This window comes from Carassius auratus, unplaced genomic scaffold (genome assembly GCF_003368295.1).
Source record: "Carassius auratus strain Wakin unplaced genomic scaffold, ASM336829v1 scaf_tig00217205, whole genome shotgun sequence".
Taxonomy (NCBI): Eukaryota; Metazoa; Chordata; class Actinopteri; order Cypriniformes; family Cyprinidae; genus Carassius; species Carassius auratus.
The window spans coordinates 1-26192 of NW_020528941.1; the positions used below are offsets into that span (position 1 = coordinate 1).

The following is a 26192-nucleotide window of genomic DNA, read 5'->3' on the forward strand; positions in this document are numbered from 1 at the left end:
TAGTTGTTTAACCGCATGCTTCTTGTATTACTGGTCGAAGATCACTCTAAATGTAGTGCATTTTGTTTGAATGAATCATGTTTATCATGTGCGTACACTACTTCTTGTCGTGCATACTCATTGAAAAAACAAACTAGCAGAATTTCACACCCATTAGTGCATTCATAATAAAGCACATACTTTTTGTAGTGCATAGGAGAACAAATGAAAACTTATCAGAAACAAATGCAAACTTATCAGAAAGTTAAGTATCATTTGAACCTATCTGAAATTCATTAACACAGTCTACACTATATGTGTGTAATGCATGCTTGTTGAAATATACTTCTAGTCGTGCATACCTCTTGTAGCTCATACTTCTTTAAACATGTTTGTAGTACTAAAGATCACTTTAGATGTAATGCATACATCTTATAGTGCATATTCACCGAAATGCATACTGGTTAAATAACTACTAGCATACTAGGTATATATGTTTAACAGTGTAAACTTTACTGAAACAAACTTGTTATGCAGTACATTCTAGCTGAAGTGCATATTTATCGAAGGGCAAACTGTAATATGAACTATTTGAAGTCCATTCTTATTGTGTACACTAGCATGGAGTACATATGTGCATAATGCATACTTAGCTGAAACAAGTACTTCTATTATAGCAAACCTCTTGAAACACAAACTTCTTGTAGTACTGTTTGAAGATAACATTGTATTCTAATGCAATTTAGTTTTGTTATAGCATACTTCATTTAGTGTATACACGTTGAAGTGCATTACTGGCTAAAAATATGAAGGTTCGGTCCACTTACCCACAGGAGAGCTTTGAGGAGGGGGCAGCAGGGAGCGGCGTTTGGGTGCAGGAGTGCTGGGGGTTGAGGGGTGCTGGGACACAGTGCTCTGGATCCATCTTCAGGAGGCGACGTGGTGACATGGTGAAGTGGTGGCGGCTCATCATTTACACTGTTGGGACCTGAAAATTACCCCAAAAAGAGCCAAACTTCACACCCAGCACATCCATACAAATCAATATTAGTTTGCTTTGAAAATCTCTGAATGTATCTTTTTTGTTTGCCAGTTGAACTGCATATAATTAATTGTGCATCATACAGTAGTTTAGAAACTGAATACTGCAGGCCATTGTCTAGTTCCCTGGTTTACGGTGAATGCTTAATTCAGACTGTGCTCATCTCACTTGAGCACATTATTCATCATCTGTGTGGATGAGAATTCATCTTACTGCTCATTAACCCCACAATTGAACCCAGACCAACTGTTCATCCCACTCTATGCTTGATCAATAACCTCAGCACGGCTCAATAAGACCAAACACTGCAATAAAACAAGAGTACTTGCCACGTAAAAGAAAAAACTCAAGACATAGCATCTATTCAACAAGCCATAACTGATTTCACAAACCACACAGGTACTTTTATATAAACTTGTCCTTTGAAAGACACTTTCTCTCTACTTTAGCTTACTTTCAGACTGTAAGGCGAGACCATTCTCGGGAGTCTTTATAACGCTGCTCTGCCGCAGATATCGCTCTGATTTATAAAGTGCTGAGAGAGGACTCCACCAACAGAAAAGAGCAGACAGATGCAGAAATGCTGACAGTACACTGTCATAAGAGGTTTAAAATACCATATTTTAGTGCTTCTATGTAACCTGTGGAGATATTTAGAGACAGCAACCAACAACTGCCATTAATTCAAATAGATTCAAAAGGAATTAAACACAGCCACACAACAGAATCACTTATTTTCAGTTATGGTAAGGCTATACTGTGGTAAATGCAGGTTGAGGGTGATCTGATAAGGGTGGTAAAGATCTGGGACAAAGTTTTTGGCTGCAGAGACGGAGCTTTGGAAACAGTAGGAAGTGCACCACAGCCCTCCAACTCTTGCAGCAGGAGATGTTGAGGTGCAAGAGCAGCCGAGAGATGCGTTTGATTGGCTGCTGGGAAATAAACCTCGCTGCTCATTGGTGGATTCTCTGTCAAACCTCTGTGAGAACCAGTGAACTGTGTGCATTGTGTGGAACTGGGTTAGTAGCACAGAGACTCAATCCTTAAGATGTTTGTTCCAGTTTCATCAGCGCTCTGGATTTACATAATCACTCAAATGATGGGAGCATTATACTTGTGTGGGATGGATCATATTGAGCGCCTCAAATAACTGCAATTAAAAGACTGTGGAAAGCCTCACATTTTGCATGCATCACTTTTCGTGAACAAGGTATACAATTATTAAATTTAGTAATAAAAATAAATGAATACATTAAAATAAACAAAAAAATAAAACGTTAATATATATATATATATATATATATATATATATATATATATATATATATATATATATTATTTACCCTTTTCCACAAACGGACAGAAAGTTTGCAACTCTATTACAAAATTTGGAAGAAATTATTTTGTTATTTTCCAGAATTGAACATTAGATTTAGATTTAGATTTCGCCTAAATTAATAGTTTAAAGGTCCTTTAAATTACAACTACAATAAATTAAATTAAATTAAAATAAATATCTTAATAACATTGGTAACACAATGTCTGAGTTTGATGAATGGAATCAACAGTAACAGTAACAACAGTTTATAAAGAAATGTATTTTCTGAACGTTTAAGAGTCTATCTGTGACAAAAAATAACTGGCAGTACATTGTAGAGACAATTACAGGATTTACATTCTGATTTATGATGCTAAGGGATTTAGCTTCTGTCTCTCTCTCTCTCTCTCTAGTTCAATGAACATTTCCATTCAGATATGCGAAATACTTTTTGTACACTGAACCCAACTATTATCTGCAGGTGTGTTTATATCATTATCATTTTCTAGTGTTTACTAATATGTTTTTAATTAAGGGAAATCTCGAATGAATTTGATTTGAATGTTTGTTTAGTTTAGCAAAAATAATTGGCCAGTAAACACTGGCAAACATGGAACATATGGTCAAAAATCACATTAGTTTTTCTTAAAAAAATAAATAATAATCTTCATAAAATTAAATGCCACACATACACACACATAGATTTAAGGTCCTGGAAATACAATGAAGCAATTCCCACATGCTGAATTTAAAATGCTGATCATAATGAAGACAAATGTTCAACCAACATGAGTAATAAAAATATACAATTCAGTGTGAGCTGAAGCATTTATCATACAATGCACCCAGAAAGGAATGCAAAAATAAGAGAAGACTAATTTAATGCAGTGCTGGTGTGGATAAAATTCAGCTTGTGAAGCAGGCAGAACCAAACAATCAGCACTTCTCTTCTGGTTTCCTGGCCAGCTGAGACATACGTAATGTGAAAGAACAAGGAAAGAAAGCAAAGAAAGTATTCTAGAAGAGATGGAGCAAAAACATTATGTTTGAAATGTGACGGGAGCAGATGCTATTCCTATTCTAGTAACATTTAGACAGCACAGAGAGAGAATCAGAATGAAAAATCATGCCTGGTGAACACAGCAGTGACCCATTAAAAGACCACACTTGCAATGCATTATTAAGCACAGAGCATCAGAGGTGCTCCCGAGGATGTCAGGAGGTAAACATTATGCAAATCCAGCCCCTCCACTCACAGCCATATGTCAGGATGGGTGCCACTTCAGTAGCAATACCATAAGGACCTGAGACATACTGACTCACTGCTCAGCACTGCTGGCAGGAAGTGGACAGATGGGTCAAAATGAACAACAAAAGTAAAATTTTAGGTAGTGTGCACTAAAACATTCAGACTTCATGCGATGTGCAATAGGTAGTGTCCTACACCTACAGCAGTAGAGTACTAGCACTAACAGTAGTATGCAATAGGACATTAGGTAGTGTGCACTGTATTGTGGCATGTGTGACTGTACAAAGTATTGTGCACAAAAACTTGCATATCAAGTATATTTGCATATTGCACAGCACTAGAACAAAAGTAGTGTGCAGCAGGACATTAGGTAGTGTGCACTACATAGTTTAACAGAGTGTGAAATCACAAAATGGCGTGCAGTAAACGATATCATGCTAACTGTGCACTAGATAGTGTTGTACAAAACAAGTAAATTAAAATACTAATTTTGAAGTGAAGTGCTAAAATAAGTACTGTGCACGGAAATTAGCATATTGTGTACCTACAGTATGCTCTACATAGTACACTACTAATATACTAAATGTAGTGTGCACTAGATAGTGTACTGCAAGTACTAGTAGTGCGCACAACTACAGATTGTGCTGTATTGTAGTACGGTGTAAATGCACAAAAGTATTGTGCACTACAAAAACATGCATATTCTGTAGTGTGATAATTCAAATAACATTAATACATAAAATGTAGTATACACTAGGTAGCATAGTGTTCACAAGGCAATGCAAAATAATGTTATGTGCACTAAGTAGTGTAGTACGGTGTGAGTACACAAAGCACTGTGCACTAAAATACAGGCATATTGGGTAGTGTGCTATACGTAGTGCTAGTTCAAAAGTAGCATGCAGTAAGACATAAGGTAGTGTGTACTAGGTAGTGCAGTACTAAATCACAAAGTGTTGTGCACTAATACGCTAATATGCAACATTAAGTAGTGTGGACTAGAAAGTGGAGTACAAAACTATCACACATGGTAGTGTGCACTTAAGCATTAGGGCACAATGTAATGTGCAATAGGCAGTGTGTTCTATATAGTACAGTACTAGTAAGAAAAAGTAGTGTGTAATTGAACATTAGGCAGTGTGTATGATGTAGCATAGTAGAGTACAAAACCACAAAGTATTGATAAAACAATATCAAGGGAAGTGTGCTCTGGATGTTGAGTAGTACAAAACTAAAACACTGGGTAGTTGCCACAAAAATACAGGGACGAGCATTTAACCTTTTTCAGGCCAAAAAAGTAGATCAAACCATAACTGGTCGACCCTCTGTATTTCAATCATGGATCCAACAAATGTTGCAAAGACTGATTAGGCAGTGTGCGATACTAGTAGTGTGCACTATTGTTTGGGGTTTTTCTTAATTTTTTTTAAGCACTGACATACTTTGAGAATCTACTTTTTATATATCACGCTGACCACGATAGAGATTCTTGAAGTTTAATGTTTTCTAATTAAGAAATAAAGACTGGAATAGCAGAAGCAGCACTAAACATGCCTGGCAGAGCTCTGAGAAACACACTCTATCTTGCTCTCTCTCTGGGAGGCTTCAGAGGGATAACGGAAACCGAAGCTTGCTGAAACAGAGAACTGAAGATTGCTTGGGATTTTGAGAAAGGAAAGCCTGGTCTGACTTTTCATCTAAAGAAAAAATCCTATAAAAGCTTTCAGGGAAATAGACAGAATGGGATTTAGGCGTGAGGTAATCAGAACATCATTATCAGGCTCCTATGAGGTTAGCAAAGAGGAGTGAGCAGCTCAGTGTTAATGTGGGCAGGTATACTGCCATTCAAAATCATCACTGTGTCATATTAATATTTAAGAGTAATACTATGCAGCTCGATCTAGGCCACGTACATCTGAATCTGACCTATCTGAGCTTTAGATGGCACAGCTGCATAATGTGAAGGCAGGAGTATATTGACAGCCCTTATGGGTAAAAACAGAGAAAAAAGTTCATTAGCATCTCTCCGCGCTGCAGGGTCAATCTGTGTGTGAGTCAGCAGTGCCCAGAGCACAGACTGCCCAATGTGAAATCTGACAGTCAGGGAGATGCGGGATTTAGAAGCACACTCAATATACATACAGATGAGACAAAGACACAACAAACCTGTAGTGAAACAGTGTATACTTCAGTGTGTGAGAATGTTCCTGTGTGTGTAAGTGTGCATGTTTGTGTGAGGACCATCTGTTCTCAGCAGTGTGCATGAGTCAGAGATGGGCTGGAGCGATGGCATCTGTGCTCTCACACCTCCCTCCCTTCACTCCCTTACCTCACTTCCAACACTTTTTCTGTTCTTCTACGTGTTTTCCTTTCAGACTAGGTTGTGTAGTGCACACATGTAAGTGTGTAATACAAAACGGCAGTAGTGAGGTAGTGAACTAGAATTGTGTTTAAATTACAAACTGGGAAGTATTAAATTATGAGACATGCATTATCCTTGTCCAAAATAATATGTGAGATTAAATAACACAATGTATAGTACATTAAAACTGCATGCAAATGGTGTTTGGATAATTCACTTTTAGTATTTTTTTTTTCTAAAGATTGTTCTAATCTCTAATATTGACTCACTACCAGTGTTTTTGTTGTTGTTGTTTTTAACTAAAACTAAAATTATTTCAAAATTGCTTTCTCCAAATGAAATAAAATAAAATATAAATATTAGATTACAAACTTGGAAATGTTTCCTTTGATACTAAATACATGAGTATAAGTTTTAAGTATTACATTTACTTAAAATAAATAAAATCAAAAACAAATTATTTAAACATAATGAAATATAATGAAAACATAATGAAAACAAAATGTAAATAATAATAAAAAAAAAAATACTAAAACTTGAAAATATACAAATAAAATCTAATTCAAAATGTTAATACAAACTGTAAATAATATTTAACTGTAATATTAATTTATCTTTGATATAATATTTTAATTCTTATTAACATTTTTAGTTGATTTTTATTTGTTAATTCTTATTTAAACTGTAGGTTAAGTTTCAGTCATTTTGCTGTGTTCAAATGCCTACATATCTTTTTCCCCTTCAGTTTCAGTTATTTTAGCCATCTATTCAAACCAAATGAAGAAAATAATAATAATAATAAGTTTAAGCTTTTTATATGCATTTTTATTTTATTTTATTTAACATTTATTTGAAGTAACAAAATGTGTTTACAGTTCTAGTTTTATGTAATAATTGTTATAACTGGATAGTATGAGTATGCAAAATGAGATGGGGCCAATATTATGTCATGTGCAAATGGTAACATGTACTACAATTGAGCAAAATAGGTATGTACGTAGTGTTCTACAGAATTATTACAATTCATACTCTACCAAAACTGGAATACTAGGTAGTATCCTATCAATTAATATATAATGTACTGTACAATTAATATACACTATATATTGTAGGGTGTATTACAAGTGTACTAATTAGCAGTTCACTAGTTAGAGAAGTAAATCTGTGGGTGACTAGGTAGTGTGTATTACAAACCAATCCAAGCACACTAATGTTGGTAACACTAAAATAAGAATTGCGAGATCATACAAATGAAAAATCAATAAAAGCAGCATCACCTTGACTGAAGGTCATTGTCTTTGCATTACAATGTAGGCATGTAGAGTATGTACTGTATGTGACTGTGTCTATTATCTCCTCGGCTTGTTATTTACTTTGCTGTTGCTGCAAAGGTCACATCTGAGATTGGATCTTGTTAGTGTGCCTCAAGTTGATAGTGTTACTGCACACTGTATGAAATGTATTTTTTATAAGCATCTTAACTAGAACAACTTCAAGCTTGTGACTTGAAAGTTCAGACTCTTGGCGATTTTATTTGAGGAGATCTGAAATATCCCAGAGACCAGAGGATGAGTCATATTCGAGGAGAGGCTGTCACTGAACAAACCCCCTTTAGACAGTGAACTGAGACTCCGACGAAGAAGAAAAAGCAAGAATTAAGAGTTTTTGGCCTAATCCCGCCAGGCTGCAGCATGAGATCACATCCATCAATCCTGCATGCAAGCTGGGAGCTCACACCAACAAACTGACAGTTAGCAATCTCTAAAGATGAATTACACCAAGACAGATAAAAAAAAAAAAGAATTAAAAAGAGGATATGTTGCACTAGCCAGAGAGAAGGATAAGAAATGTGATATTTGAAATAGTTAAAAACGGCATCGTTTATTGCGCTCGCTCTGAGAGTTAAGGTGGGACTGCAATCTCTCTATATAAAGAAACTCTGTCTGGGTCTTTGTTAAGGTCAGATGATGCTGGTTTTCAGAAGCTCACAGTCTGAAGCCAACAGCTTCAAACGGAGTGTTGCTTTTCAGCACAGTGGCTTTATAAGCCTGCTAGTAGTCATTCACTACTGATACAAAGAGGACAAAGTCAGACAGAGACAAAGAAAGACAAATAACAGATAAAAGTGTATTGTGCATTTGGTTCTATAGCAAAGTCCATTTACTGTACAACATACTGTAATAGTTATCGCTGTAAGATATAATTGTTTACTTCTTCTTGAAGGAATACTTCACCGAAAAATTACAGTTGTATTGTTGTTGTTGTTTTTACTAACCCACACACTTCCAAAATTCGAAGACTTTTTTTCTTTTTTTCTGTTGACATGCAGCTCTTTTCCAGACAATAAAATTGAATGATGCGGCCAAATATTAAAATAGCCTGTTCTGACTTGTGAACTGTATTCCAAGTTTTCTGAAGCTTTACAGTATAGCTTTACATGAGAAACAGAGTAAATTAAGAATTTTATGTATTTTCATTCAACTATTATCTCTGCTATACTATGTTGTTATTGTAAACTAAAACTGGTAAAAACATTTTTTTTTTGAAAATGTGAAATGAAGCTGAAATAAAATAATTATAATCATTTTATATAATTCTTATAAACATTAGATTAATAAATGCAGCGAAAATTAGAAATTATGGATTGCTGCTAAATAAATAAGTTATAGTAATAACAACACTAAAACTAATACAGAAAAAACTTTATTAAGGCTATAGAGAGAGAGAGAGAGAGAGAGAGCTTTGAGAAGTTTTTTTTCTGTCTTAGTTTTAGTGTTGTATATATATATATATATATATATATATATATATATATATATATATATATATATATATATATATATACACACACATAATGACAAAGGCATATAACAAAATTCTCAATCCAATCCTTAAATGCTAGAGCTCCCCTTCTCCATTTACTTTCATTTTATGGAAAAGAGCTGCGTTAGCATTTCACTTAATATCATTTAATGTTCTCTATGTGAGAAAGTAATTCATACAGGTTTGGAATGACATAAAAGTGATTAAATGACTAGAAAAACAGAATTGTGTTTCTTTGGGTCGACTATCCCTTTAAGAGTTTCCTCCGATATTTCAGACAACATCAAGCCATGACATGAGACTAACAAAAGCCATGTGACAGATCTAATCTCTAAAAAAAAACAATTACTGTGCTGCCTCTACATGAGGATGAAAATGAGAGCCAAATATTGACATGCAGCTGTACCTATATCCAGCAGCTCAAACACTAATGACAGCTTAATAAGTCCAGTAGCATTTGCCACCATCATTCACGCTCTCCAATTCAGCCAATTACAAGCGGACTGGCCTCAATCAGTCAGACCTGAGAAATCGATAACTGTCTGTGGCATCCAGTCACAGGAATCCTAGGTCAAACTGATTCAACACCGAGCCTAAAGCAACAGTCAGTCATTATACCAGTAACATATACATACAGTACGTTCTGCAAATGCCCTTGTTTACCTAAGTGGACAGGTGATAATGACACAGGGGGAAAAGGCTCTTCATAAAATTCATACACTTATACTATAATACCAGGAATCAGCCCAGTAGCACATTCAACACTTGAGAGTGAGAGAGAGAAACACTCATTTGCACTTCTGACTTACATATTACATAGTGTGGAAGGATTGTGAAAATATGATGGCTATAAACAGATTTGATATGTTAATGCATTGCAAGTATGGATCACACAGCTGTACTGAATAATATGAACACAGAGTGGAACCCTAAGCCCTAATTTCAATGAAGAATAACGAGCTTCGCTATGGAAATTTCAGTAATGAGTTCTACAACAGACTCACAGTGTGTCAAGACATGACTATGGTGAGATAAATGATCTGAGAAATTTTGTAGATACAAAACACTGTTTGCAATGACCCCAATTACATCTGCAGTGCCCCCCAAATTATTTTGACACTTAATAATGCCTGCATGTCGTGGTTTAGATAACAATATATCAAACGGTGGTATCTCCAAATATATATATATATATATATATATATATATATATATATATATATATATATATATATATATATATATACATACTTTTAGCTAATTAGTTATATAAACCATTTTCAATACATTTTATTTTAGGGTGTACTTAAAACAGTGTTAAATATATAATTAATTACAGAGTAATATTAATTAACAACATGTGCTTAACTATAGGTAAGGATTAGGTTTGGTTTACAGTAAGTTTATTTGTAATTATGCATAATATAACATTATTAATACGGTAAGTACATCCAACATGTGTAACAAGGACACTGTTAAATAAAGTGTTACCAACATTTTATATAACGTTTTAGCATTTTAAACAAACTTTACAAGTATGTTGTCCGTTTTTAAAATACATGTTTACAAAATGAATGTATATAAAACTGTCTTGGGGCCACTGCAATGCACAGAACATGGCACACTGACTCCTTCCCTCTTTCTTTCTCTCATGCATCTGTTTGCTCCATACACACAGGACTGTGAACTGTCAGGGATTCCTCTTCCCGAGTGATTTCAGAATAAAAAAGACTTGATGACATGACTCATTTTGGGACGCATGTAACTCTGGATGCCAGAATCTGAAGCAGCCACGTCAGCTGTTACCAGGAGAAGACCAGCCAACATCACTTATGTAGGTCGTATTCAAAACACATGCGGTGCACGCAGATGCCGATTTTCAAAGACAACCCCTTCTAAGAGCAGACTAGAATCTACTTCAGCAGAACTGAGCAGCTCTGATCAAACTGAGGATTATTCGTGTTGACTCACGGAGCTAGTTATGAAAGAAGCCCACTTGGATCAAACACAAAGATTCTTTCATGACCTAAAGCAAAGACCAACTGAAAGAAAAGTCTGGTTTTGAAAAAAATAAATAAAAAAATACTGTGTTTTTGGTCTATTGTGCTTAATATCCCATGATATACCACATAAGAGCAAAGTAGTTATGAGCACAATATATTAATGAAAGGGGACATGCATGCTGCTTGTAGGTGGAGTTAATAAAATGATGCAAATAGCATTATAATTAACTCTAAAAAGTGGAGCATTACCCTTTTATGTAAACTACTTCAGGGATCTCGCTTAACAATACACTCAGCTACAAGCACTTTAGATGGTATATAAAACTGTGGAGTGTACAGATGTTTCACAACAAGTGAAAATGCTTCTATTTTAAATTTGTTATATTTTAATACATTCAAATGAAAATATTACATGAATATCATAATGCCTTTTGCTTCAATGACAACTGACAATCCTTAAAAACAGATGTATCAGTTTTCACACATATATTCAACATTGATAATGATAAGCAATGCTTCTTGAGAAGCAAATCAGCATATTAGAATGATTTCTGAAGGATCATGTGACACTGAAGACTGGAGTAATGATGCTGAAAATTTTAATTTTAGAATATATTAAAATAGAAACAAATATTTCATAATATTACTTTTTTTAAATATTAAATATTTTCAATTTAGTCACAGACTTTCAGACCCCACTGTAAATTGTATTCTACATTTATTAATCTGAATGCATGCGTGTTTGTGTTTCAGTAACTTACGGTAGGTGGGGCGGCAGGGGTCACTCCGTGTGCTGTCGGTCGACTGGTTACTGGACACAGAGGAGACGCTAGAGCTTCGAACAAACCCAAAGGTGGCCAGACGAGCCGGCGGGAGGCGCGAGTAACCGGGAGGACGCAGGCCAGACTGAGCTGGCTTCGGCAGGAGGGATTTAGCAGCTAACCCAGTCGCCACTGGCTTTTTTTGATCTGAGGGCAAAGAAGACTATGATTATTATTCAATTCAATTTGTAAAAAAAAAAGAAAAAAAATGTTGTGGGAAATAAAAGTCACATACTGTTTTTCTAGTATATGTCAATATGGAGGTCAACTATGCATAACACATTCTTGTAATACTGCTGTGGCAAAATGAGGCATACATGATCACATGACTGATTCAATTGAGAAACAGATGGAATACAAGGAACAAAAAAAGTGAGTGCTGTGTCCTGAAATGAACTATGTCTAAGCTGTCGGGCCTAAAAGATACTCACAGTAGGACCGAAAGAGAAAGAACTGTAGTGTTTTACGACCTCTCTCTGGTGTGAGGTAAAGATCGCTTTAAAAGAGCTCCTGAAAGAATCATAAAGAGGTCGGCGGCTGTCTGCCTCCTTTGACCACAGCATGTCATGGCCATTAATCAGCATCTATACCACTGTAGTATTCACATGGAGATGAGCGATGAGTCACATTTCTCATCCACTCAGGGAGTCTAATTTAATACCAGACGTTTGCCAAAACATATCATCTTAGATGGCTCATAAAATCCCAATATGAGCTTGAAAAGATTTAATATAAAACTGAACAATTATGTGCAATGTAAGTGTGTGGATGGTTTCTGTCTCTCGCAATCTTTGTGCATAAAAAAGATGTCGTCTTTCTTTCTTTCTTTCTTTCTTTCATTCCAACCCGTACCCCCTGGTCCCATAAAAAGAGCTATTTAAGCATCAGGTATGATATCAGTGTGATAAAGGCCTCAACTGAATAGAGTATAGGATTTCTGCTAACCCCATGTGCTTATTATTATCATGGTCTTATTATCACATTATCATGTGCTTATTACACCAGAAAAAGTGACAAAAGCTGTTACAATTAATGAGGATTAATATGAATATCTGTTGTCTTTTGCTTTCCCTATCAGCTCTTTGCGTTGTACATCTTTAAATCAGATACCGTTACTGCTGGCACCACAGAGACTGTTCTGTTGTTGAAATAATTATTATTTATTGTTTTTCCGGAAAAAAAGTATAATTTTGGAAAGCACAAGAAGTAGAGTGAAGTCGCAAAAAATATACATAAATATGCACATGCAAAGAACTACCGTGGTGTGAATTTAAGGACCCACTTCAAGGCTTGCTTTGAACTCCTAGACTCCACCATCCCAATGTCATAATTTGGGGCAGGTGAAGAGAATCATCCCTTCCTGCTCTTAGAGATAAAGCACCTTTCCTGTCCCCAACTTTCCTGTCCCCAAAAAGCTGTGACTGCAGCAAGGCGTAGCGCATACTAAATGACAATCTATAGTTTCTCATTTTGTCTGTCACATTCTCAGATGTTTATTAGACTGCAGTATCAGTGATATCTTTCAGAGATGCATTCTTCACAAATGAAAACACGCATAAACAATCAAGCAAATGCACACAACAAAGCACCCTCTCATCCATTCATCTCTACTCAAAGTTGCCCCCGGCTCCACCACCCCCCGCAGCAACCCCCCACCCCAAACCCTGGCCATCAAGGTCTTTAATGAAATTGCTGGCAGCTTCTCCTCCATGTGAGGGTGATCATTAAAGATAAATGTGTTGCTGTTCTCCCCCTCAGATTTTTTTTCTCCCAAAAATCTCTCTTTTGCATTCCTTCCAGTTCCTACTTCCCCATATTTCCAGACTAGCCCAGATCACACTAATTAGTCATCCATCATAGCTGGGATTTAGCTTACTTGTTTAATTTTAATCATGCCATACAATAAAAGTGAATGGTGACCACAGCTGTTCCCACTCATTTTTACTGTAAGGAAAAAAAGAAGCTTGCAACATTCTGCTAAACAGAAATTGACACAATTTTCATTTTTGGGTGAACTGTCCCTTTAACACCAAAGGGGTGTCATTTTCCCAATCTGTTTTTGGAATAAATAAGAAATGTGTGTGTGTGTGTGTGTGTGTGTGTGCGCGTGTGTGTGTATGCAAATGTATTATTATGGCTTGCAGCTCAAGAACTCATTGATTTCTTACTGAGTGTTAAAATGCATGGATACAATACTAGAGCACTTCCATCAAGCCCTCACTTAAACAATGATAGAAACCGCATGAATGAAAAACAAAATACTATGTCATGTATGTCATGTTGATGAAGACCCAAAAATACATTGTACAGTTAAAAAGATGGTACTCTGTCTGTCTCCATAGAAGTTAACCTCTGATTTTACCTCTGACTGCTATTTAAATACATCATGGATTCTTCAACATTGATCTCCAGTTTATTGTACTTCACAGCATTAGGCAACTTCCAAGAAGATTTTGATCACAGTGTTTCAAAAGAAGCCCAGTGACCAGAATTAAATCTTTCCATCGTTTGAGAGTAGGAATACATAATATAGCATGAAACGACCAATAACTACAGTGGGTACAAATTTACCAATTTTAACAAGTCTAATCACACCAGAAGAGGTTTTCCTACTTGACTTAATATTTCTTATTTTGCTTCAGGAGTAAAACTCAAGCCTACACATTAACTGTCTCTTTATCTATTGAAGCATCAGCATCTTTACCCCATAACATTTATATTATGTTTCAACCACAGTTAATAATTGTGACCATGCATAGTTATTGGCATGAATGAACTGTTAATTGCTTTGCACTTCAAAGCATCACAGACAGGGCCAAACAGCAATAAATTGCATGCATTAATGGAGACTGGCATGGGTTTTCAGTGAGATAGCAGTATGCAGATAGACAGATACCCTCTAGAAAAAATGAGGAGGGTGACGGCAATGCTGGTAGTGGATTTAAGATGAATTAATTCATATCTTCACCTTGGCAGGCAAAGTTGTAGGAAATGAAGTGCTTATTAGAAATGGAGAGGAAATTTTTAAGCTCAAACAGAACTCCCTCATGGCACAAGATGAATGTGAATTTTATTTACTGAATGCCAGGAGGTAAAGCGTATTTTACACTGACTAGCGGCTGAGTTGAGTTTATCTCTAAATATCCCAAATGCATAGCTGACAGGGATGAAAAGACTTCATATGGCATTCGCTTTCTTCCTTCTATTTAAATCTATTCATCTCAAACTACTCCAGTCACTTTCGCCCTTAGGATGAAGCCTTGGTGTTTCTATCAGTCAAAAACAGTTTCTGCTTTGGCTTGGGTTTCCACTGAACTTACTCCAGTGTGGAACATAAGGCATTCAATTTTACTTGCTGAAAATCTGTGTGAAAATTGTAAAAACAATACCATTTGACTAATTTTACCATGCAAAATGAACTATTGATCTTACCTTGAGGTTCCTGAGGTGTTTGAGTGGTTGGATTTACTGTCTGCATTGGCTGACTGAGGGTCAATGGTGATTTCGGCTGGCCTGTTGGGACCATCCTGTTCTTGGCAGATGGAGAGGGATACCTGTTTACAGCACCAACGCCAAGTTGGGGTCTTAGGCCCCGTGGTAAATGAAAAAGACTCCCCATATCCTGTGCTCCAATAAGGGGTCCAGAAGGGTCCTCGGCTCCAGAAACTGGAGACCCAAGGGCTAATGGAGATCTGCCTGCCTAAATTGCCAAAAAACATTAACACACATTACAGCTGCAGTCAATAAACTGTTACAGTACTACATAAACGTGTCTACTGAAGAAAAGAGTGTCAAAATTTAAAAGCTTACTAAAATATTGACATACCATTCAGAAAGCATTCAAGGAGTAGTCTGTTAAAGGGAAAGTTCAACCAAATATAAAAAGTCTATCATTAATTACTCACTCTCATGTTGTTCCAAACACGTAGACCTTCGTTCATATAACACAAATTGAGAAATTTTTGATGAAAACCAAGAGCTTTCTGACCCTTCATAGACAGCAAGGGAACTATCACATTCAAGGCAAATAAGGAAATCATTAAAATAGTCCATGTGACATCCGTCATTCAACCGACAGTGACAGGGCAGTGATGAACTGTTGAATAAAGTTGTTATTGCTGAATAAATTCAATATTTTTTATTTCTCTGCACACAAAAATTGTAGCTTGTAACATGGACTATTTATTTTAACGATTTCTTTACTACCTTTCTGTGTCTTGAACATACTAGTTCCCTTGCTGTTAATGCAGGATCAGATAGCTGTTGGATTTCATTTAAAAATATCTTAAACGGGTCATATAACGTTGCTAAAAAGAACATTATTTTGTGTATTTAGTGTCATGCAATGGGTTTATGTGGTTTAACATTATTTTTTGAACACATATTGTGCATTATTGTTGCTCCTCTATGTCCGGCCTTTCTGAAACGTGTTGATTTTACAAAGCTCAATATTCTGAAAAGCGAGGTGTACGCTGATTTGCCAGCTATCCAGTGAGTTGCGATTGACTGAATGCCTCAAGCTTGTGACGGAAATGTTACACCCCTTACCATTCTGTGATGCCGTCTATCAGCACGACGAGACAAAACCAACAAAAGCCATTACAAACTAGGCATTTGTTGCATTCATTGGGGATATAATTACTAATTATAATGACTTATGCTGTCTTTTTACGCGTTGCGTTGTGTATTGCACTCCGTAATCATAAAACCATGTCTGCATATGTGATCGAAGAAATGACATACAACAAGCCTACTCTACACTGCTCAAAACTTGCATTTGAATCATCAGTGGCAAATTCTTTAAAAATGTAAACATACTTACAGGCTGTGAGTCAGAAGCACCAGATTGTCCTTGCAAAGTTGGAATTACCCCACTTTATAGAAACAGCCTTTATGCACAGAAGCATTGTAGGCTACTGGTTAAAGGGGGGGGGGGTGAAATGCTATTTCATGCATACTGAGTTTTTTACACTGTTAAAGAGTTGGATTCCCATGCTAAACATGGACAAAGTTTCAAAAATTAAGTTGTACGTTTGAAGGAGTATTTCTGTTCCAAAAATACTCCTTCCGGTTTGTCACAAGTTTCGGAAAGTTTTTTTCGAGTATGGCTCTGTGTGATGTTAGATGGAGCAGAATTTCCTTATATGGGTCCTAAGGGCACGTCTGCCGGAAGAGCGCGCGCTCCAGTATAGCAGAGCACTGGGAGCACAACAGACATTCACTGATCAGAGCGAGAGCGTCGCGAAATGTCACAAAAGGAGTGTGTTTTTGTTGCCAGGGCAAGACAACCCTGCACAGATTACCAAAAGAGAAACAGCATTAAGGGACCAGTGGATGGAGTTTATTTTTACAGAGCATCAACGGAGTTGTGCAAGTGTTTGTGTTTGTTCCCTGCATTTCGAAGATGCTTGTTTTACAAACAAGGCCCAGTTTGACGCCGGATTTGCACATTGTTTATTTCTTAAGGATAATGCAGTCCCAACGAAAAAGGGTCACGATCGTGTGTTGGAACCGCATGCGGTGAGTAAAACTGCTTCAAATATCTCTGTGTTGTTAACTTAGCTATCGGCGCGTAAGCACATCAAGTAAACAACATGCCATGTTGTCATCAAACTGCACTTTCCACATGAACAGCTTAAAAAATAAATAAAATAAATAAATAAAAAAGACGAAAAAGTGGAACTTAGTCAGTTTCCAAAACCGCTAAGCAAATATATACAGTTTCAGTACATACCACATAGAGACATCGTTGCTGATGCTGCTCTTGTTAAATTTCAGCCTCTTGATCTGATTCTGGATCATAAATATATGCTTAATCTGACTGTAAGCCATGGTTTGTTTTGGTTGGTTTTGTCCTCACGGTAATGTCACAGCTTCCAAACGCTCTTAACGCAAAAGCCTACTGGCGCTCGTGATTCTTTAGCTCCGCCCACACGTCACGCCTCCAGCCGGTCGTGTTTTTCCGGGAAAAATCGGTACAGACTATCTTTCTCTTATGAATATAATAAAACTAAAGACTTTTTGGAGTTATGAAGGATGCAGTACTACTCTATAGGTACTCAAGATTAACAGGATATTGAGTGAAAACGAGCATTTCACCCCCCCCCCCCCCTTAAGGAAACAGTCCTCATCTTCTGTAAAATGTGCTGCACACATCTGAATATTTATGTTTAACTCTTCTGGAACAGTGTTCATACAAATACAACTTAATCACTGATTTCTAGTTTTTATCCTCATTTTTGAAGGTCAAATGAAGTAGTTTTGCTTTCACAACAAAACACACAGCACACAACAAATACACAACATGAGGACGGCAGCAAAAGCGATAATAAAAGTTATGCCTTCTTTCTTTGTTTGAACATTTGGGTGGCATCATATAAATCTTCCCAGATCATGACATAGTCATGTGGGGACATGTTAGAATGAGCCATTTTAGGAGGGCGTGGTTGACTTTTAACTCTTGTAACATTCCAAAGAGAAAAATACAAATTGAAATTGAAATTGCATAAAATGCCCCCTTTAATTTGTTCCAAAGAGGAATGAAGGACTTATGGGTGTGGAAAAACATGAGGGTGAGTAATTAATGACAGAATTTTCATTTTTGGGTGGACTATCCCTTTAAATACTCCACAACATGTACACACTATGGCATTATCAAAGCACACAGTTTTACTGATTTAATCATGTAATGGAGCTTACATTTAATTATATTTAGCAAGAAATAGACATAAAAGCATTTAACCAAAGAACAGCATATTGCTAAATGTTTGGAAGATTGGATTCCTTACCGCGGCAGACAGAGGCTTGCTGAGAGACCCATAGAAGCTGTCCGCTCTGCCTGTCATTTTATGGGGCATGGTGTTGCTGGATGGCTTAATACCAGACACCATGAGTCCAGGCGAGAAGAACCGGAACTTCTGCATCTCTTGTCGATACTTATCATAGAGTAAATTTGAGGCACTCAGCACAGTGGCTTCTACTTGATCTCTGACCTCTGGTTTGGCCTGTGTGGTGCTATTTGTTGACAGTCTTGTAGGTGAGGACGACACCTCGTAAGTTCCCTCAAGAGACTGGGGTTTGACCTGCGGGGTCTTCCGAATGTATGTAATGATTTTGGGCCGGACACTTTTCGGTTTTGGCAGGCACTTGCTTGGAGGGGAGGTCTCCATTGAAGCCTGCTGTGGTGGAGTTTTATGGATGCTTGTGTTGATAGTGGTTTTAACTGGGGCTCTTAAGGCTGAGCTGTACCCAGCATAACCCAGCTGAGGAACTCGAGAAGGTAAAGTCTTGATGGGTGATGAAGAAGGCTGTCTTTGAGGGGACCTTGTTGTCTTTGGGGATGGAGGTGTCGAAGGTCTAGTCGGACTGCTGTAGGCCCGCCGGCCGAAGTGAGTCTTCCTTTCTAGGCTGGTGGGACTTTCAGCACGATCTGCTGAGCTTTGCCTCTTCAAGTGTTGGGCTTCTCGGTTAAAGGTCTGCTTGGGAGGTGTCTGTGAGACTGTGTTGGGATTGCTTTTGACTTCTGTAGTTGGCAGCACTTGTGAATGGCTCTGACCTGTCTTTGAGAAGTGGGATTGGTGCTGGTCTGCATGAGTGTCTATGCTAGGGTATCCTGAGGTTAGTTGTTTTTCAGTAGAAAGAGGGCGGACTAGCTGCCTACAAGAAGGTAGCACCCTCACTATACCTTTTGGCACCTCGGTTGACATCCTTTTCCCAGCATTCTGCTCTGCTTCCATTTGGAATTTTTGCAGTTTTACTGCTCCATTTGAAGGATATACTAGCTTACTTCTGTCATATTGTGGTTCCTGAGGCAGTTTGGTAGAGTTATGGTTTTGGTCCAACTCCCTGGCAAGCTCCCTGTTTCTCTCTGAGTGGATGAAGGACTCGGTAGTAGCTTGATGCTGGTTCCTGCCTTTGCCTGAGGTAGACTTGGTGGACTGGGAAGAGAGAGGCTGTGTGCGGCCTGCACTGTCCAGGGCACTGGCTAAACTTCCACTGAGGCTGGTCACTGCAGATAAAGAAGATGAAAAGACATTGCTCTCAGAGCCACTGCGTGCATCTCTCAGGTTCCGGTTTGCACCAGAGCGAGAGCTGGAGGTCCTGAGGTCAAGGGGCTGAGAGTTCTCATTTGCATCCCCATCCACACTATGATTCTCATTGTGGTCTTTCCAACGTGAGCCAACAGTGGTGCTGACGGCTTTAGAAGAAAACTCTTTGTCACTGAATTTCTTTGCTCCCTTCCTGCTTCTTTCACTCTGCATGTCTAACTGTTCTTCTTCTACAACAAATGTTTCTAGCTCTTGACTAAACTCTTCAAGCACAGGGTCTTCACTCCAAGCATGTGTTCCCCAGATAATGTTCCTCTCCTGGGCTTCGGAATGCGACTCCAGAGGGGGTAGTTGGCTGCTATGCTCTCTGTCATCTGAATAAATTTTCTCTTTGGTGATTTGATTGGCATTGGCGTCTTCCACTGTTTCTGGCAAAGGCTGCTTGTCGTCGTTTTGTATTCCTTCTTGTTGGTTGACTTCACTGGCTTGAAAATTGCCTTGCACATTCATGTTGTATAAGTCTGAGCTTCTCTCTCAAAAGCTCAATGATAATCCTGGATCCATCAAAGGTCTTGTTCTCTCACTGGCCTTTACCGAGACTTTCAAAGTTTACCGTATGGATGGAGTGCAGAATCACAACCTAATCACACATTCTTTACATTTCTACTCCAAGATGCCGCCAAAGGACTGAGCTGTATTTGTTTGTTCTTAACAGGACAATGCACTTGATGACATCACATCAGCTTTGAGCACCTTGAAATGCCTTGTTCATTCATCTGGTGCCAAACCTGCACAGAAAAGACATCACATTTTGTAAGCAGGGCAGAGTGTGCTTCAGCAGAACCTATCCTAAATGGGTTGTTTATTTTCTATCACAATATTTGCATGTATTTAGATGATTTTTTTAATTCTCAGCCTTTGGGGTAAAAACGCACAGAAGAACTTCATTCTTATTTGACTGAAGGTTAGATTCCCTAAAAGCAAAACACTATTCTTATTATATTGAAGGTAAGAAACAAGATTTATAATTATTGTATGACTGTTTGCAGCTTCATTGCATTTTTTCAATGAATATAAAACAGTTTAAAGGCATGCAATACTTCTGTAAACAGAGCAAAGTAAAAAGGTGTGCATTTACATTTGTCTTCACTGAGCAATGCATACAACTTGTTTGACTCAAATAATAGCTAAAAATACTGGAGACAACAAAAAACATTATTTCATATTTGGCAACATTTTCAATAAGTCAGAATTATTGGCTTCTCAACAAAACGAATGGTCTCAGTGTAATATTTCCTCAAGGTTCTTCACATATTTCATGGCATCCTCTGTTAAATCGTAATCTTAGTGCCCAGTTGAGACTGACTACTGAAAACATATTTTTCCCCCGGTTGGTTTCAGAAAGCTACTAGGTTTTTTATATTAATTATGATTATTTCCCTGAACAGGTAAAATGCCTCCACCATCATACCACTGTGAAAAATATTCTGGGGGTGGAAACCAAAATTAAAGAATTGTATTGTTTCCTACACCTAATGTGTTCCTCTACAAATTGGCAAGCCAGTGTAATGAATAAGTATATTGATACAAAGTAGTAAAAAGTTTGGCTCAGTCCTCTAATAACAGATGGCAGTATCTCCTTTTGTCTAATAATTACATTTTCAAATCTCCACTGCTGAGAATTATGTATTTTAGAGATTTTTACAGATTAAGGAGAGTGTGAAATGACTTGTAATAAAAAAACACTGCTCACACGGGATAAAAAAAACTTAACCAAAAAACAGGCACAGTCAGTTGGGGTATAGAAATTATCAAAATACACCATTAATGATGGGTTATTTATTTATTAATTTTTTTGCATCTCTATAAAACATTGACAAATCAGCTGTTTTCCTATAATTGTGATTAAGACATGAAAACAGAAAATAAATGCTGTTTCGTTTAGTAGATATAGTATGGCCCAAACCAAAAAAAGGAACAAAGTAACAGAGATTCTCAAGTCTCAAAAAAGGGAATCATCTAAGTTTGGGAGCTGAATTCACACCAGTGCAAGATGCTCACCCCCATTCACTCATGATGAAAGAACACAGTAACTGAGTTCGACAACCCAGGTCTATGATTAACCTTTGAAGAGCAGTGTGTATCAGCCTTCTCTGTAGAGGGTAAAAACACACCAGCACAAGCCTAATGACATATTTACCCTCAGGTTTTCAAATCCTGCAACTTTCTACAGCTCTTCCTTTCATCTTGAACATATGTTTGTACCTTGTAAAGAGATACACATGGTGAGAAGAAGAATGTTTGTTGATATCTGATATCTCTCAACTTTGATCTCTGTCGGCACAACTTTTGAATCCAATTTAAGTGTACATTTTATTATTTTACTTGTATATTATTCATTTTCAATGTCACAAAAAAGAGACACCAGCAAGATATAGACACTTCTGTCTTGTGTACTGGCATTGCAGAAAGACTTAAAATACTATATAATAATAAACATTTATATAATAATAAATATAATAATACAAATAATCAAAATTTTAACTATATAATTTTATATATTACATAATAATAATAATAGTAATAAAAATAATAATAATGAGACATTTAAATAACATGTGTAAATGGCAATGCTAATAGGAAGTGTAAACATGATAAATAAAGAACAGTAATTAACACTTTCCGGTTCGAGTTATTAAGAAAGTCTGTTTTCCACTTCAGGCCTGTCAACATATTCATTTAGCAGTCTATCATTTCCTTAAATATAGTTTGTGTATTGGCTGAAGTAGAAAATACCCCCCATTATAACATATGAAAATGTGAAAAGCTGCCTTGGCAACTAACTGAAATAAGTAAAGAAATAAGTTGAAACACCAAAAATACTAAAAGTTAAATAAATGCATAAAGGTGAAACGTAAAACGTAAAACATTATACCAGGCATAAATAAATTCATATAAATGTGGGGGGAAACAACTTCATAAATCATTGAAAATTCTATGTATTTCTATGCATTTATTATTTATTTAATTCATATTCAATTGTTTTATGCTGTTAATAATAGCAAAATCTGTCCCTCACAGCAAGTGGGCACAAATGTATTTATTTTTTTTCTGAGGAAAAAGGATTCAATGCAACATGAGGAAAAGCATCCTCAGTGTTGTGTTGGACTCGATGTGCTCTGTAAGCAGAAAAAACAACACCACGAGGCTCCTCAGAGCAGCCAGACGAGGCAGGAACAGATGCCTGAATCAGGGAGAGCCTGCCAGCCAATCTTGAAAAGAGGGTTTATCAAGTGTGAAACTGGGGCATGGTGGATTGTGACAGGACGTGGCACCAGCTCTCCCGTCCAGCACTTAACTCCTAAAAATAACAGAAAATGAACAGCAAGCACCCTCAAATTACTCGAACAAGACAAGGAGCTGAAGCTGAAGCAGATGGGCTTAATTAAATCAAAAACACAACTGCTTTGGGAATAACTGATGGGTCGTGGTAATCATCAGCATATTTGTGCTGTCGCTTGGCCATGGCGGGGGCGATCAGGGACAGACCTGAAGAGAGGAAGCGAGAGGCGGCTCAGAACACAGGCTTAATTCAGTGAGACTAATGGTACTTGAAAGCCTTTCTCTTCCTGTCATGGATTGAGGATGTGTGTGTCAATCAAGGTGCAGAGCAAAAATATAAAACCACAGAGAAAAATTAGAAGCATGTGAAAGAAGGGGAGTTAACAAGGAAGACGAAAAGTATGTCTATCTAAAATGGGCAAATATTTACCATATATATACTTTGGTGTTCCACAATATAAATTAAAACACATTCATTATAAATATGTAAATAAATTGTACATAAACATATAGATTAAAATGTATAAAATATTAACTGCAGATATAAATTTGAATGTTAACTCAAACTAAAACTATTCAAATAATTTTAATAAGCTAAAATTAAATATAAATATTCAATATAAAACAAGCAAATGAAAATTACTAACACAAGTAGAAAAAAGAAATTGAAAAAAGCTAATAAATATGTAAAAAAAAACTAAAACTACAAAAAGCACAACAGAAATGTAAGCTTAAATTTAAATATGTAAAGGTAAAAATAAATATATACTGAAGTACGCACACAAACACAATAAAAAAAGAATACATTAGATTACTGTAGATTACTGATCACTATAAGCTATCATTAATGTTAACAGATTCTTGAAAAATTCTACTTTTGTGCTCCACGAACAAACAAACATATAAATAAAAAAACATAAATAAAATTTGGAAAATGGCATGAAAAACAAAACAAACCTTTTTTATCACCAACAAAAATGTGATTGATGGAAAGAAATTAAAGATGCTACTTTAAGAAAACAATAGCACTACATATTACTATGAACATAGTTTTGAACATTGTTGTTAACAGTCTTGCCGCTTATGGATCTGCTTATGGATCTGCTAGCCCTGACAGGACCAGAGCTCGACAGACTTATTACACATGTCTCCCTTCAGTTCTCAAAAGAGCGTATTACAACCGGTCTGATTATTTGACCTTGTTTGTTCATTTCACATAACCTGAAGATACCCTGATATGATGTACAGATATGTTATTTCACTGTAAATATTAGACATGATCAGTCAGAAGACTTGTTCAGCTAATTCAGAGTAAATCTGAAGGAGTTTAAAAGAAAAATACAGCTCTTATATTTGTTAAAGCTCTTACATTATACCCATACACAAATGTTATGGGTTTACCACTGTTTTGTGAGCTTGGCAGGATAATATTTCACTTGTGATTATAACTGATTACACTTCACTGTAAAAGATTATATTTTTGAAGTTGTAAATAAAACACATATTATTGGAGTGTGTACAACTAAAAAAGTACTCTCCAGGAATATACAACATATTTTCAAGGGCCAAGTAAAAATTTCAGACCAACTGCATTGACCCCTATGAGTTCAGACCTGATGAGCAACTCACACATTTACACTGATATTAAAAAACACTTCGCACAAGCGACCCGAGAGACTTCGCTTATGGAAAATTCATGGCCTTGACGTCTCAGCAACTAGAAAATGTTGATAGACTCCCACTGAACGGGATGCAAGATGTTTCTTTACAGTTTGTCTGTCAAGCTCCTCTCGCTCCTCCGCTGGGGCAGGGTTTGACAGCGCCTCAAAACATTGTGACAACTGAGTGAGATTGTAGTCACAAACATTTTGAAATCATTTTACGGAACGGCTGGAAATCTTCAGACTCTACTTCATTACCACAGACACCGATTCACTGGTCTTAAGGCCTATTCACTCCAAGGAAAATAACTGTAAAGATAACGATAAAGTTATAGTTATAAAGTTATATCTCTTAAATCTGATCTTTTGATTAGATTTCCTAAATCGGATCTCAACACCAGGTGTAAATTAGGCACAAGAGTGGCGGCTGTGACACACACATCTGTATTCTGCTTTACAGATGGTGGTAAAGAACTACAGGTACACAAGAGATAATTGGAGTGCTGTTACATAGCAGAGTAAAAAATGACTAAAATGCATTTGAACATTTGAACCATGCTGCCAAGTAAGCTATCTGTCAAACAGTGACAGTATCTTTTCCAGGATGCCCTGAATGTTTAGGTAGAGTGGGGGACATGCAGGCAGACAGAGGCCAAGGCTGAAAACTTTAGAGAGATAATGAGAGATAATAGGAGAGAGGAATAGAGTGAGAAGATGATAGCTAACTTGAGCTGAAAAAATCAGAAAAGCCCAAAAAAGCTTCAGTTGAACTGCAGTTGGGAGAGATGATGTGGGAGCTGCTGGTGCAGACAAGGAAACTCAGAGTAAACAAGCTGCCCTCATCTCAAAGCTAAGCTAATACACACTCACATTTATACACATTCATTTTGAAAGGAACCAGAAGGGAAGGTCCACCTAAAACTGAATGTTGGTTTAAATCCTTCCTTTCTGCCAAGGAACACAAAAATAGATGTTTTGAAGAAAGTCCATGCTGCTCTTTTACATAAATTGAACAGAAGCTATCATGCTCCCAAAAACACCATTAATACAATCCAAATGACTCATGTGTACACTAACCTAGATCATCTAAAGCTATGTGTGACAAACAAACCAAAATTTAAGCTAAGTTTAATCTATTCTGCTAAAGCTTTTCTTACTCTTATTACATATATTTTATTTTTTCCCTGTGAGTTGTCTTGGTGTTACAGATCAGGAGCAGGGTGGAGACAGCTGCAGGCGAAAAGCAACATGGCGAATAAAATCAGCACATTAACAACACAAGTGATGGATGACGCTATTCAGCCTCAATATAAAGTGATTATAACAGGCTATCTGTCACACACACAAGATAGGACTGGATGTCATATCACACAACAAAAATGTATATAATAAGAGCGTGTTTTGTATGTGCATGCTTTGTGTATTCTTAATTTGCACGTGTGAATCCCATGGGCTCTGACCTCATCAATGAGACTGAGTTGTTTATTTGCAGGAAGGTTATGAGATGCAATGGAAAATTACTAGAAAAAGGAATATTCTAGAAG

The 26192-nt window shown here is 36.8% G+C and overlaps 1 pseudogene; it reads right to left on the minus strand.

Moving 5' to 3' along the window:
* Positions 1 to 806: 806 nt before the first annotated feature.
* The window catches only part of LOC113100245 (microtubule-associated tumor suppressor candidate 2-like), a 41761-nt pseudogene continuing 16375 nt past the window's right edge, over positions 807 to 26192 (minus strand).